The 15,676-nt window shown below is 38.9% G+C and overlaps 1 non-coding gene across 1 annotated transcript; it reads right to left on the reverse strand.

Annotated features, from left to right (window-relative positions):
* Positions 1–10,438: 10,438 nt before the first annotated feature.
* Positions 10,439–10,658, reverse strand: LOC112586710. Its single transcript, XR_003111199.2, has one exon. It is a non-coding gene; the product is annotated as a small nucleolar RNA U3 (small nucleolar RNA).
* Between the last annotated feature and the right edge of the window lie 5,018 nt (positions 10,659–15,676).

The raw sequence follows: 15,676 nt of genomic DNA on the forward strand, positions 1-15,676 counted from the left end.
CTGAGGCTAAAAGAAATCTGAATTTCAGAGGCATAGAGCCTTGGCATTGTTCTTTGGTGAAAACCCAATAAAATCAATATATTAATTATTCAGTAATCACATTGATGCACAGGCATTGAGTAGTTGCTCAACATACATTGCTTTTTGTCAGTGTTATTTGGAAGACTATAATGCATGTTGATTATGCTCCACCAAACCTTCTGTATCTCATGAAGCAGAGGATATAAGGAATGATCCTGATTTTTGCAGTCACACAGCTCAGGTGTTGATCCTGGCTCTGCTGCTTATTATCTCTGTGCACTTAGATGACTTATTTCATCTGGCCTCAATTTTTTTTTATGTAAAATTAATTGTATTGGTTAAATGAACATAATCTATAGCCTTAAACTTTAGCTGACAGAACATACAAGTATTTCACATTTCTGATAATATCCTGAATATCAAGGCTTTGAGTCTATAGCTGCTAAACTAATAAAAAAGTCAGGTTTTTGGTGACAGCTCCATTAACTTAATTTTGTATGGGGGCCCTGTGGGTAAGGTTTGCCTGCAGTCACTTTGTCCTCACATCCTCTGTGTTTAGTCCCAGGCCGCTGCTCTCATGTTTCCCTCTCTGAACAGTAGAAAAATTCCTGTCGGGTCTCGTGATGAAAGATATTTCAAGTAAGTTCCCTAGAGCCAGGTCTTCAGGTAGGTCTCAGCCATAGCACACTCACACTTGATGATGAGGAGCAATATCAGGGAAGGTCATGTGCAGCCTCCTGCTGCCACATCCTGCCTCCCTTTGACATCCAGACAAGTTACCAGCTTAGAGTTGCTCTTCCATGTCTTCTTATAGCTTCTGAGGTCCCTTTCTCCAGGCCAGCCTTCTTCAAGGAATCCCAGCCCCCTAGACTGGTTTGGATGCCCGAATACAATATGTGGACTGGGTTTAAGTTCTCACCTACAGATATCCTGGACCTGTGCAAAACAAAATGTGTATTAGGGCATCTGTATCAGTCCTTAAGAGCATTCTGCGATGGTCACAACCCCCCTGGGACATTTTGTGAGAAGAAGTTTTGCTATCAGGCACACATAGAGGACCTTATGACATGCTGAACCTTGACCTGGTCCAAAATATTCCTTATAGCAACTAGCATGTGCAACATAGTAAATAGAAGTGAATAGTAAATAGACTCTCAGTAAATAGAAGTCCCCTTCTGTATTCTTCACTTAACAACAATTTGATGTATTTGCTAGACAGATGACTATAAAGCATATTTTATCTTTATGCCAAGCAAACTGATTTTACAGTGATAAAATCTGAGATCCAAATATCTCTTGGTCCCTATTGTTAAACAGAGCTCCTCAGGACTTGAGAGCTTACTATTAATGTAGTCTACATGATTATCAGCTTGACTGGCTTAATCAGAAATAGAATTAGTGGAATGTACAATAATTACCAGGGAGAGTCATGGTATTGCACTATGGTGGGAGCCATTTCAGCTTGTACCCCAACAAGAGAAGACTCCTATTCTTTCCTGGCAAGGACTCAGCTGATGAAAAGTCATGGACTCTTTGTTTACTAGAGCCCTCCCAACTTCCTTTGCCCCTCTAGTGGCTTGACCTGGTTGCAGACCCTGAATTGGGATTCTTTACTGATCCCAAACAAATCTATCTTTGCTGGAGAAATACCTGGCAGAAATATTTGTTTCAGGTTAACACGCAATCTTCACACTGTGAGAAGATATCAGCTAAATAAATGATGCACAGATACTTGAAAACGGAAAATTTTTGTTGTTCTTGCTTTTGTCAAAAAAATCTTACCATTAATTTCCGATACTGACCAATAAACAGATGTGAAGACGGACCTCCTGCTGACTCAGATACTAAGTGAGTTGGAGCCTGTGGTCAGTGCCTTGGTCTTCCATGTGTAAACTTTCTAAGCTTTCCAAGACACTCAGCTCTTTGGTGATAATAGTGTCGGGTTAGTTGTAAACCACCCTTTCATCATTACCATAGGCCACTTTCATTGACCTGGGTTTCCCCAGGCCCCACTGAGTAGCTGTCAATCAGAAACGAAAACGTGAGTTTTGTTGTTGTTGTTGTTGTTGTTGTTTTTTAAGTCATACACCCTCTATTTGTCCCTGTTTCCTAGGAAGAGAATTTCATTCCTCAAGTCTCAATTCCAAAGCTCTCTAAAGGCTTTTATTTGGGAACATGATTATATTTATAGCAATTATCATTTCTTCCTAACAAATTTCCAGATTCTCCTGTCATTCTTACCCACCAGGTGGTGCTACTTCCTTACATTTCCTAAAGACCTCAACTTCTGAAGAAACTTTTTTTCAGGAGGTTTAATTCCACGTGTTAATATTCAAATTCTCAAACTTCTGTTATTCGAGACTCATAATGTAATAAGGAATTTTGTAAATGGAACCCAGTCAGTTGTAGGTGAAAAGCCGGTTGCAACACATTCAGATGTTTAACTCTGAAGTCACTCTTGTGTGTTTAAACCAGAAGTAAGGCCAAAGTTAAAGGCAAGCTATGGGGATAGAAACCATGCAATCAGCAGACTCCACTCTTCTACTTGTGTGGTGCCTTACCACTGACAGGTATAAGAATAGACGTCTTCTCATTCCATAAACACTGCTTCATTATAAAACACTCACACGATATTACCTACAATGATCTTAGAACGTAGTCTTTAATAAAGATTTGTAAAGATTCTGCAGTATTCTTCCTTGACCATGATATGTAAAGCGGTCTCTAAAACAAGGATAATAATATTTATCCTGAATGTAAAAGCAACCTTGGAAATGAAAGAGCTGAAGTCAGGAGGGGGCAGGAGGCTGGATACGCTGATTATGTTCAGGGCGCCGTGGCGGAGCAGCTCAAACATTCCATTTGCTCTCCTGCATTTTCTCTTCACCTCGCAATTAGATGGGTCCGAGGGACTAGTTCTGACCAGCGAAATCCTAATGGGTGTAACTGTATTATTTGAAACACCTTTGCAAGGGCTCGTTTCCCCTTTCCCCCTAACAGAACCCCTGAGGAAGGAGCATGCCCAGGCTGGTGCAGCTCCAATATGGCGGCAGCTCCTCTGGCCTGGGTCTCTGAATGACTGTGCGGTGCAGAAAGTTGGCCACCTAATAGTGGGAGATGTAATGTGAACAAAAAATAAACTTCTTATGTTAAGCTACTCAGATTTTTGGGTTGATAGTAACCCTTGAGCACATGCCCAGAATAACGCCAGCTTTCTCTCAGCAAATATGTTCTACTTTCTTACATCATTCCTAACCGATACATGACTTGAATCCATTTCAGATTTATTTAGCTTTGGGGCTCTTGTTAATGTATAGATTTTAAATCGATCTGTATTCATCTGTATTACATATTGTGTTGGAATCCTTGACTTTCATTTTCTTCTCTTTGTAAGGATTAACCACAAAAATTTCAAGAAAAGGCGTTTTAGCAGGAACTTGGTAGATAGAATTGGTTGAAATCCCAACAAAGTCATTTTATAACTTGTGTTACAGAAACTTCATGTCATTCATCTCCTTTCTAAAATAGGATTAATAAAAACACTGATCTTAGAAGTTTGATGTGAGAGTTGGTTAAATTAGATAATAAATATATTTTGAGAAATTTTTAAAATAAATAATTTTCTTTTTGACTTCTCTGAACTCATGACTTTTATCTTGGTCTTAAAAGAAAGTTTCTATCTGTGCAGGATAAATCTAAAATTTGTTATATGAGGAATACAAATAGAATATATTAATAAATTCTGATTCTGACTTATACATTTGGATTGTGTAGTAGGATGACAGCCTTATAAGCTTGGAGGATTTGGCTTAGCAGTTCACCAGTGATGGAGACATCTTACCCCTTCTACCTGTGACAGCAGCCAGACCCTCTCTGGGTAAAACTCACCACTTTCAAAGGTAGGGTAATTATGGGAAGAAGAGAACAGTAAGAGAGCGAAGAAAGCGGATGTCTCTCCACATTTTTCCCTCTCTGGGTTGTGGATCCCATCTAGATCTGGGCATTCTTTAAGTGAGAAGAACACCAAGAGTGGGGAGGTTCACTTTCACCCTCTACTCTCCATCTGAGGCTCTGGGAGGAAGCACTCATGTGGGCGGTCATATTTCAACCTGAGAATGAACCAAGGTCAGGAGGAGGAAGGCCTGGAGCTGCGTTGCCTTTGAGCCTATATAGGATAAGCTGACCTCAAGAAATTGAACACTGGGCTGGAGAGCTTTCAGCAACATCCTGACGGATAAAGAAATTCCACTGAAACCAGAAGAGGCAGAGGGCATGATACTTGAGACCCCTGATGGCTCCCTGCTGCTGTGAGGTTGTAGGAGTTGCCCCCATGTACCCCTGCATGAAAGGACACCATCTCTAGAGGAGAGGCAAAATTGAGGAGACCAGCTGAGACTTTTATACTATGGAAACAAACATTATACTTTTAAAGATGTTGGATTGGATTAAATTTAAATGGAATTGGACAGTTAAATTTTTTCTTATTCAGATGTAGAGGATTGAAACTGAAAACCAAAGTAGTTGTAGAGAAAGCAGTTGCATTTTATGTAATTTTTTAAGACAATAAGTACATTCATAAATAAATATATATATGTGAAATGTATATATGACACAATATGACTTAAAGTTATGAACATGCTATATACATTAAATAATGCATCCAATGCTCATAATAAGTGTGTGTGTGTGCATGCTAAATTGCTTCAATTATGTCTGACTGTTTGCGACCCCATGGACTGTAGTCCGCCAGGCTCCTCTGTCCATGGGATTCCCCAGGCAAGAATACAGCAGTGGATTGCGATGCCCTCCTCCAGGGGATCGTCCCAACCACGGATTAAACCTGTGTCTCTTGTGTCTCCTGCATTGGGAAGCAGGTTCTTCACCACTAGCACTACCTGGGATGCTTTAATAAATGTTAAATCAAGGTTAAAACGTCTAGCATACGTGGCATCTCTTCTTGGATATTTGAGAAGCCTTTATAATTTAGTGTGTTAAATAAAGGATTCTTGACTATCCTCAATTCCGATTTATTTCTTCTCTGTCTCTTCCATTTCAGTAAATGGCCTCACTCTTCAGTCAATTTCCTCAGTCTTTGAGTTTTCCCTTTTATCTCTACAGCTAATCCAACAGGAAATCTTGTTGACTTTCTTATTAAATATGTTTGATTCCTTTCCTTTCCTAAAATTAATGAAAACCTACTCTATTTCTGCATTTGACTTCCTAATAGTCTCCCATCCATTCTATATTTCTCCTAGAAGTCAATGTAATCTTTTAAAAGCATAAAAGAAATCATATTAATCCTGCTTAAAACCCTTTGATTACTTTCCATTGATCTTGGAATAAAATCAAAACCCATCACCTTCATCAACAAGGCTCTGCATGGGTAAGGCTCTGCAGAGGTTGGTCTCTGCTTGCTTCTCTAACTTCATTCCTCATCACTTTCCTTCTCTCTCTTACGGTTTAGACCATACAAGACTCTCTTATTTCTCAATCATGTGCCTTATGTCTGGAATTCTTTTCAGAATTCAGCTGGATCTTTGCAATCCCCAGATGAGTCCCCAGATCTCATCTCCAATATCTCTTCAGATTTTCCTGACTATCCTGCTCATTCTTTATCAAGTATTTATCTCCATTATAACATTTACCACAACCCATCACTATTTACATTTAAAAATTTTGCTCACCTGTTTATTGTTGGTGGACTATAAGCTCTGTGGGGGCAGGAATCTTGCTATGAAGTGTTGTGTCTTCATAGTCCAGTACCATTAGCTGCACATAGAAGGGTTCACTAAATATTTGCTGAAGGGAGGAAGAGGGATGGGAAAAAGGAAGAAAGTGAAGAAGGAAGGAAGGAAAGATGTGGGTAACAGATTAATGTCCTCAAGTCCAAATCATTAATGAAATTTGTTAGGATGTCTGTAACATATCTTAGGGCTTCCCTGGTAGCTCGGTAGATGGTAAAGAATCCACCTGCAATGCAGGAAACTTGGATTCTATACTTAATCATGAACACTTAATTCATCAAGTGTTTCTAGCTTCCTGCCTTCAGATAAATTGTAGGAATGTACTTTCTGGTCCCTGTTTTTGTTGGGTGGGGCCACGTGGCTATTTCTAGTTAATGGGTAATGGGTTGTGATGGAAGTGTTATATGTAATTCCCAGACAAGATCATATAATTACTGATGCAAGGTCTTTCAAAGATTTTTTTCCTCTGCCATAGTTTCACCAAAGAAAGCTGTAGCCTTTATGTTGCTTTTTATTATTGTTTGGTGTTTATGTGTTTTATGGGCTTCCCTGGTGGCTCAGATGGTAAAGAATCTACCTGCAATGCAGAAGACTTGATTTGATCCCTGGGTGGAGGAGGTCCCCTGGAGAAGGGAATGGCAACCCACTCTAGTATTCTTGCCTGGAGAATCCCCATGGACAGAGGAGCCTGGTGGGCTACAGTCTGTGGGGTTGAAAAGAGTCAGCTATGACTGACTCTTAGTCAGCAACTAAGCACAGTGCAAACATTTCCCCCAATTATTAAATTTTGATGAATTTGTGTAGCATTTGCTTTATTTTATAAACCTATTACTTCAACATATCTTGGAAATCTATTTTTATTAACTCTTCATCATTCATGTATTCACTAGGCAAGAATCTACTATGTATCAGAGACTCTACCATGTTCTTGGGATGGATCAGTGAACGAAAGAGACCATAGTGTTCACCCTTTCAAAGCTTGCATTCTAGAGTTGTAGAGATAGACAATAGATACAATATTTATTGTGCAAAGGCTCTGAGGAAGACACCTCACTGGTCTGTTGTCATGACTCCAAGGGTGCCCGTGTGACTACAGAGAGTGATCCTGGGGAGAGTAAGGAGAGGAAGTCAGAGAGGTAGGTAACTGTGTCCTAATCATTCAGGGCCTTCCAGAATCATATAAAACCTTGTTTTATGCTGAGGCACATGGGGCATCATTGAAGAGCTTTGAGCACAGGAGGGGTATTGTCTGACTTAAGATTTTAAGAGGACTCTGTGGTTGCCATGTTGCAACTAGATTGGAGGATGCAGGAGTATAAGTTGGGAGACGTGTGTGTGTGTGTGTGTGTGTGTGTGTGTGCATGCCCTCTGTTGCATTTGATTCTTTGTGACCCTATGGACTGTAGTCCACTGTAGGCTCCTCTGTCCATGGAATTTTCCAGGCAAGAATACTGGAGTACGTGCCAGTTCCTGTTCTAGGGGATCTGCCAGACCCAGGGATCAAACCTACATCTCTTGGGCCTCCTGCATTGGCAGGCATATTCTTTACCACTGCACCACCTGAGAAGCTCATGGAAGACTTGTAAGAGGGTATTACAATCATTCAGGTGAGGCACCCATATTTATCAGTTAACTCTAAATACATCAGTAGACTTACTCCAAACTCCTTTCATATTGTTAAATAGTAGTGCCACTTCTCTCTGACTGATTCACATTCAAAGTATTCTCTTCTCTTCCTTCCTCTCATGGCCTTACATAAAGATGTGTTATCTTTTAATTGTACATTGCCTGTAATTTTCTTGTTATGAGGCAAGAAAAAAATGACTTATTTTCATAACTCCTTTTTAGGTAATATTTTCACTTCATTATTCTTTCATGAGCAGTTCATTTTCCTAGATCTTTTCAAATATATACTACTTTGAAAGGCAATTATGAATTCTTTTGTTAACATTTTTGTTAATCACTTTTTATTTATCCATTTTGGCTCCATATTTTTTGTTCTTTTTGTTCTTTTTAGCAGACATATTTTTCTACAATGAATGTCTTGCATTTTAAACTAGGTCTTTCTTTGACTTCAATCCCAATATGAATTTTTTTCTGAATACATTTTTTAGTACATGAATTCATTATAAAGTAAAAATAGATGTTTCTTTTGGTACTTAAAAAGTCAAAAAAGTCTATCATCTGTTATGATTTAATTAGAATGCAGTCACTGTTTCTCTGCATTTAAAAATTCTTTCTAGTATAATACTCATCCATTTCAAATCTCAATGTTATTTTGAAACATAATTTATTATTTTGTATTTCTATTTCATTCTCTTGAAGCCTCTTTAATTTTCCTTTATCAACTGCTCATTTCTTGTCCCTTATTGACTCATGTAGATGTTATCAATTTTGATGTTTACTTATATATTTCTCATTAATTTTTGGTTTATACGGAAACACTTGAAAAAAACTTATTAAACTAAAACATTTGAAAACTAAAACATTTGAAAACTAAAACAAAAAAGAAATTGAGATATAACTTATGAAGTGAAGTGTTAGTCGCTAAGTCATGTCTGACTCTTTTGCGACCCCATGGACTGAGGAGCAGGCAAGAACACTCCAGGCAAGAATACTGAGTGGGCAGTCATCTCCTTCTCCAGGGGGTCTTCCCGACCCAGGGATCGAACCCAGGTCTTCTGCTTTGCAGGGGGATCCTCTACAGTCTGAGCCACCAGGGAAGCCCCAAAACTGACATACAACATTATATTAATGTCAGGTGTAGAACATAATGATTTGATATCTGAATATACTGCTAGATGGTATCCATAATAAGTCTAGTTAACTATCTGTCACCATATATAGTTACAAAATTTTTTTTCTTGTTATGAGAATTTTTAATATTTATTTTCTTAGAAACTTCCAAATATGAAATATAGTATTATTAATGATGATCACTCTGCTGTACATTACATCCCCATGGATTACTTCTTTTATAACTGGAAGTTTTTGCCTTCTGACTCACTTTACCCATTTCTCCCATCTCCTCCTTCCTACTCCCCAATCCGGGAACCAGCTGTCTGTTCTCTGTATCTATGAGCTTGGTTTTAGATTCCTCATATAAATGGGCTCCTATTGTATTTGTCTTTCTCTGTCTGATTTGTTTTACCTAATGTAATCCCCACAAGATCCATCCATGTTGTTGAAAATGACAATCACTTTTTATGTCTAAATAACATTTCATTATATATACATATGTGTGTATCACATTTTTTAATCCACTGATCCATGAACACAGATTGTTTCCATATCTTGGCTATTGTAAATAATGCTTCATTGAACATGGGAGTGCATATATCTTTTCTAGTTAGGTATTTTTGTTTTCTTTAGATAAATACCCAGAAGTGGAATTGCTGTATCATGTGATAGCAGCACATTTAATTTTTGAGGAACTCTATACCGTTTTCCACAGTGACTACACCAATTTACTTTACTGCCATTAGTGTACAAGGGTTCTCTTTCTCCACATCCTTCCTCACCAGCATTTGCTATTTCTAGCTTTTTTAGTAATATTCACTCTAATAGCTGTCAGGTGGCATTTCACTGTGATTTTGATTTTGATTTCCTAATGATTTGTGATGTTGAGCACCTTTTCATGTACCTGTTGGCCTTCTCTATGTCTTCTTTGGAAAAATTAATATTCAGGTCTTCTGCTCATTTAAAATCATTGTTTTTTTTTTTAATTGAGTTGCTTTGATTCTTTGTATATTTTGAATATTAACCTCTGATCCTTTATGTTTTGCAAAGATTTTCTCCCATTCAGTAGGTTGCCTTTTAATTTTGCTGATGGTTTCCTTTGCTGTGTAGAAATTTTACTTTGATGTAATCCAACTTGTTTATTTTCAACTTCATTGCCTTTATTTCTAGTATAAAATTTTAAAAAGTCATTATAAAAAATAATTCAAGGAATTTGTGACTTGTACTTTCTTCTAGGAGTTTTATGGTTTCAGGTCCTACATTCAAGACTTTAATCCACTTTGAGTTAATTTTTGCATATGGTATAAGTTAGTGGTCCCATTTCATTCTTTTGCATGTGGCTTTTTGGTTTTCCCAACACCATTTATTGAAGAGGCTTCCTTTCCCCATTGTATATTCTTGGCTCCCTTCTCATGATTTAATTGACTATATATATAAGTGGGTTTATTTCTGAACTCTCTATTCTGTTCCATCAATTTATGTGTCCAAAACTATTATTTCTTAAATGTAAGTGGTATTGAGTGGGGTTGGGGGTAGCATTGTAGTTATGAATCCAGAAAAGAAATTTTTGTTTATTCTGTATCAATGAATGTTAACATTCTCTTGCAAATATATAAAATATTTCAATGTGCTCATTAACTTGAACCAAAGATTATATGAAGACTTTCCTCTCATGAGAAGAAAGAGGGGAAAAAGTATAAATTGGCTTAACAAAGATTACTAATAATTCTCTAGTTAAATTTTAAAATAAAAAACCTACTCATTTCTAAGCTGTTAAATTCCCATAAATAAAGAATAAAGTTAATAAAATTCTCATATGAACTGATGTCACCAATTTATTGTTTCAATTTTACATTTTTTGCAATTTCATATATTCCTCCAGTTTGTAGGCAAATTAGAAAGTACTTTAAAGCTTATTTTTTGTCCTTTGTTTTACTCAGGCAGTGTCCTCTCCCTCTTGCTCCCTAAAGGAAAAGAAGAATGATCATCAGTGGCAAATGGCAGTTGCAGAACCAACACCAAAAAGCAGCTTCACACTCACAAGGGAACACTGAGCTTCTTATTTAGGGTTTCAGGTGCTCTACACATTCAGAGAAACTTCTTTCATAATGAACTAGGGATTGAACCCGGGTCTCCAGCATTGAAAGCAGATGATTTTACTGTCTGAGCAATGAGGGAAGCTCATAGAAATGATCCTTGAAATTTGAAATTTCTATTTTTGGTGCAGATAGTTCCTGACTTAGGGTGGTTCCATGATTTTTCTGCTTTACAATGATGCAAAAAGCAATATTCATCCAGTGAAAACCATACTTCCAGTCTTGAATTCTGATCTTTTCCAGGGTCTAGTGATTTGTCCTACTTACTGTCTTGTGATGCTGGGCAGCTGCAGTGCCACAGCTTCCAGCTGGCCACATGGTCATGGGGGTAAATAGCTCATACACTTATAACCATTCTGCTCCCATTCAACCATTTTTTTTTTCTTTTCCTTAGAGTAGTCAATAAATTTCATGAGATATTCAACATTGTATTATAAAATAGACTTTTGTTAGTTGATTTTGCCCAACAGGAGGTTAATGTATGTGTTCTGAGTATGTTTAAGGTAGGCTGCACACAGCTATGATGTTCTATAGATTAGGTTTACTAAATGGAGTTGCAACTTATAATGGCCTTATTGAGACTTGTGAAAGTGAAAGTTGCTCAGTCGTATCCAACTCTGTGACTCCATGGACTATACAGTCAATGGAATCCTCCAGGCCAGAATACTGGAGACGATAGCCTTTCCCTTCTCTGGAGGATCTTCCCAACCCAGGGATCAAACCCAGGTCTCCTGCATTGCAGGTGGATTCTTTACCAGCTGAGCCACAAAGACTTAATCCCATGGTAAACTGAGAAAGATCTGTGTTATTCTTCCCCTCAGTCTATATAGGGCACTTACTACATATGCTAGATGTGCATATTTATTGTCTGAATTGCAGCTAAATTAAGAATTAAAAGGTGCACTACAAATAATTGCCTGGGATAATGGGTGTAATTGTGACACTCCCTAGCACACAAAGCATTTGCCTGAAATGTGGGAGACCCAAGTTTGATCCCTTGGTTGGGAAGATCCCCTGGAGAAGGAAATAGCAACCCACTCCAGTTTTCTTGCCTAGAGAATTCCATGGACAGAGGAGCCTGCCAGGCTATAGTCCAAGGGTTAACAAAGAGTCAGATACAGCTGAGCAACTAAGCCAGCACATCAGAACATCTGCTCACCCTATAGACATGTATTAGAAATTTGTTCCCACCATTTTCATGTACTGAAGAGAAACAAGTTTCCAGAATAGTATGGTAGGAACACTTCTATCTTTCCTCTGCCTCATCTCTTATCCATCCCTTGAAGAAGAAGAGATTGATGAGTTTGGGAGAAAGCTGAGCATGAAATCTCCAAGTGTAACGACTGCCAAAGCAACCAATACAATACTTGATACCTCCCAAAATAAAGATTTCCCCAGAAAGTTTTTTCTTTATTTCCCCAGAAGTTTCTGATATTTTATAAAATAAATTTGCTTGATAATTCTAAATTTAAATATCCATATGGAGTTCTGAAAAATTAAATTTAAAAATATCTCTCTCTTCCCTACAGCTTTCTCTATTATAAACCTTTTCATAATCTTCAGGTAGAGAGTTTTTAAATGAACACTTTCTTCTCATTCTTCCATATTATCAAAAAATGGCTTCTCTGTTTCTGAGAATCCTGTTTAATAAAATTTAAATTTATACTTTGAATTTTTGTACCCATTGAGGGTGAAAATCAAGCTCAAACCACTTTATTTTGTGTATTCTAGAGCTACATTTATTATTAATCTAAAGTTTAAAACCTAACCCAATGTTGGGGAGCCCAAGTTGGGAAGTTTTTGGGTTTTTTTTGTCTTTTAAAGACTTCCCTTCAAAAGTTTGCAGCATGAATATATGTCACTGTTGAGCAGCTTATAGCTCTTTCCCTATTATTGACTCTTTAATTTTAAAATCAGAAACAAAAGGTTCTAAAGGCAAAGCTAAACATTAACAAATGCCTATTTTAAACTGTTTGAAAAAAATAAGATGGCTTAATAAATTAAAAAGAAAGATACAATGCTATCCAAATGTAATGTATTTTTTAGATTATGAAATATCTACAGTAGAATACTATTGTAAAAGCTAGCACTACCATTATCTCTTAAATCTGTCAAAACTGACCTTGCTAGTATTTCAAAACTAAAAGACATTAAGCTCCACACACCTAATTATTTTGCTATGACTCTCAACCTAGTATCAGTTTGATCTTTTAGTTCATCAGGAGTAAATAAGTTGAGTATAGTGAATTTGTCTAGTCAAGGCTATGGTATTTCCAGTGGTCATGTATGGATGTGAGAGTTGGACTGTAAAGAAAGCTGAGCACCGAAGAATTGATGCTTTTAAACTGTGGTGTTGGAGAAGACTCTTGAGAGTCCCTTGGACTGCAAGGAGATCCAACCAGTCCATCCTAGAGGAGATCAGTCCTGGGTGTTCATTGGTAGGACTGATGTTGAAGCTGAAACTTCAATACTTTGGCCACCTGATGCAAACAGCTGACTCATTTGAAAAGACCCTGATGCTGGGAAAGATTGAGGGCAGGAGGAGAAGGGGACTACAGAGGATAAGATCGTTGGATAGCATCACCAACTCAATGGACATAGTTTGGGTGGACTCCGGGAGTTGGTGATGGACAGGGAGGGCTGGCGTGCTCATGGGGTCGCAAAGAGTCAGACATGACTGAGCAACTGAACTGAACTGAACTGATAGTGAATTCAAGAGTCCTGAACCATCCAGGAAAAAACCCAAGATGGCAGAGTAGAAGGATGTATGCTCATCTTCTCCTGTGAGAACTCCAAAATTACAACTCGCTGCTAAACAACCATCGACAGGAGAATGTTGGATCCTACCAAAAAAATACCCCACGTCCAAGGGCAAAGCAGAAGCCCTAGCAAGATGGTAAGAGGGGCAAAATTGTGTTTAGAATCAAACCCCATACCCACCAGAGACACTCAGAAGGCTCAAACAAAACCTTGAGTGCACCAGGAGACCCCACAGAGACTGAGCCAGACTACCTGCCTTTGAGTGTTTGAGTGTCTCCTGCAGAGGCCCGGGTCAGCAGTGGCCTGCCACAAGGGCAGGGGCTCTGGGTGCAGCAGACCTGGGTGTGGCATAAGCCCTCTTGGAGGAGGTCAGCATTAACCCCAGCATAGAGCCACCAGTAAAGGAATACTCAAAATTCTCCAAACTAGGCTTCCACAGTACATGAACTATGAATTTCCAGATATTCAAGTTGAGTTTAGAAAAGGCAGAGGAGCCAGAGTTCAAATTGCCAACATCCATTCCATCATTGATAAAGCAAGAGTTCCAGAAAAACATCTACTTCTGCTGTATTGACTATGCCAAAGCCTTTGACTGTGTAGGCCACAACAAACTGTGTAAAATTCGGAAAGAGATGGGAATGCCAGACCACCTGACCTGCCTCTTGAGAAATCTGTGTGCAGGTCAAGAAGCAACAGTTAGAACTGGGGATGGAACAACAGACTGTTTCCAAATCGGGAAAGGAGTACATCAAGATTGTATATTGTCGCCCTGCTTATTTAACTTATATGCAGAGTACATCATGAGAAATCCTGGGCTGGATGAAGCACAAGCTGGAATCAAGTTTGCCAGGAGAAATATCAATAACCTTACACATATGCAGATGACACCACCATTATGGCAGAAAGCAAAGAAGAACTAAAGAGCCTCTTGATGAAAGTGAAAGAGGAGAGTGAAAAAGCTGGCTTAAAACTCAACATTCAGAAAACTAAGATCATAGCATATGGTCCCATCACTTCAAATAGATGGGAAAACAGTGGCTGACTTTATTTTATTGGGCTTCAAAATCACTGCAGATGGTGACTGCAGTCATGAAATTAAAAGACACTTGGTCCTTGGAAAGAAAGTTATGACCAACCTAGACAGCATATTAAAAAGCAGAGACATTACTTTGCCAACAAAGGTCCATCTAGTCAAAGCTATGGCTTTTCCAGTAGTCATGTATAGATGCGAGAGTTGGTCTATAAAGAAAGCTGAGCACCAAGGAATTGATACTTTTGAACTGTGGTGTTGGAGAAGACTCTTGAGAGTCCCTTGGACTACAAAGGAGATCCAAACAGTCCATCCTAAAAGAAATCAGTCCTGAATATTCATTGGAAGGACTGATGCTGTAGCTGAAACTCCAATCCTTTGGCCACCTGATTCAAAGAACTGACTCATTAGAAAAGACAAATTAGGGTTAGGGTTAGAGTTAGGGCTGGGCAAGATTGATGGCAGAAGGAGAAGGGGATTACAGAGGCTGAGATGGTTGGATGGCATCACTGACTTAATGGGTAAACACCAAGAGTTGGTGATGGACAGGGAGGCCTGGTGTGCTGCAGTCCATGGGGTTGCAAAGAGTCAGACATGACTGAGCAACTGAACTGAACTGAGAGCCACCAGAACTTACACAGGACTGGGGAAACATACTCTGAGGGCACAAACAAAACCTTGTGCATTCCAGGACCCAGCAGAAAGGAGCAGTGGCCCCACAAGAGACTGACCCAGACTTGCCTGTGGGTGTCCAGGAATCTCTAGCAGAGGCGTGGGTCGGCAGTGGCCTGCTACAGTGTTGGGCGCACCGCGTGCAGCAGCCCCTGCATGGGAGCTTTTGAAGGAGGTCGCCATTATTTACATTACCTCCACCATAGTTTGGTCTCAGGTCAACAACAGGGAGGGAAGACAGCTTGACCTATCAACAGAATATTGGATTAAAGATTTACTGAGCACGGCCCCACCCATCAGAACAAGACCCAGTTACCCCCACAGTTAGTCTCTCCCATCAGGAAGCTTCCATAAGCCTCTTATCCTTCTTCCTCAATGGAATGAAAGCCACAATCATAGAAAACTAATCAAACTGATCACACAGACCACAGCCTTGTCTAACTCAATGGGACTGTCAGCTATGGCACGTAGGGCCACCCAAGACAGACAGGTCATGGTGGAGAGTGCTGACAAAACATGGTCCACTAGAGAAGGGATTGGCAAACCACTTCGGTATTCTTGCCTTGAGAAACCCATGAAAAGTATGAAAAGGCAAAAAGATATGACATTAAAAG

Source organism: Bubalus bubalis, chromosome 8 (genome assembly GCF_019923935.1).
Source record: "Bubalus bubalis isolate 160015118507 breed Murrah chromosome 8, NDDB_SH_1, whole genome shotgun sequence".
Lineage (NCBI taxonomy): Eukaryota > Metazoa > Chordata > Mammalia > Artiodactyla > Bovidae > Bubalus > Bubalus bubalis.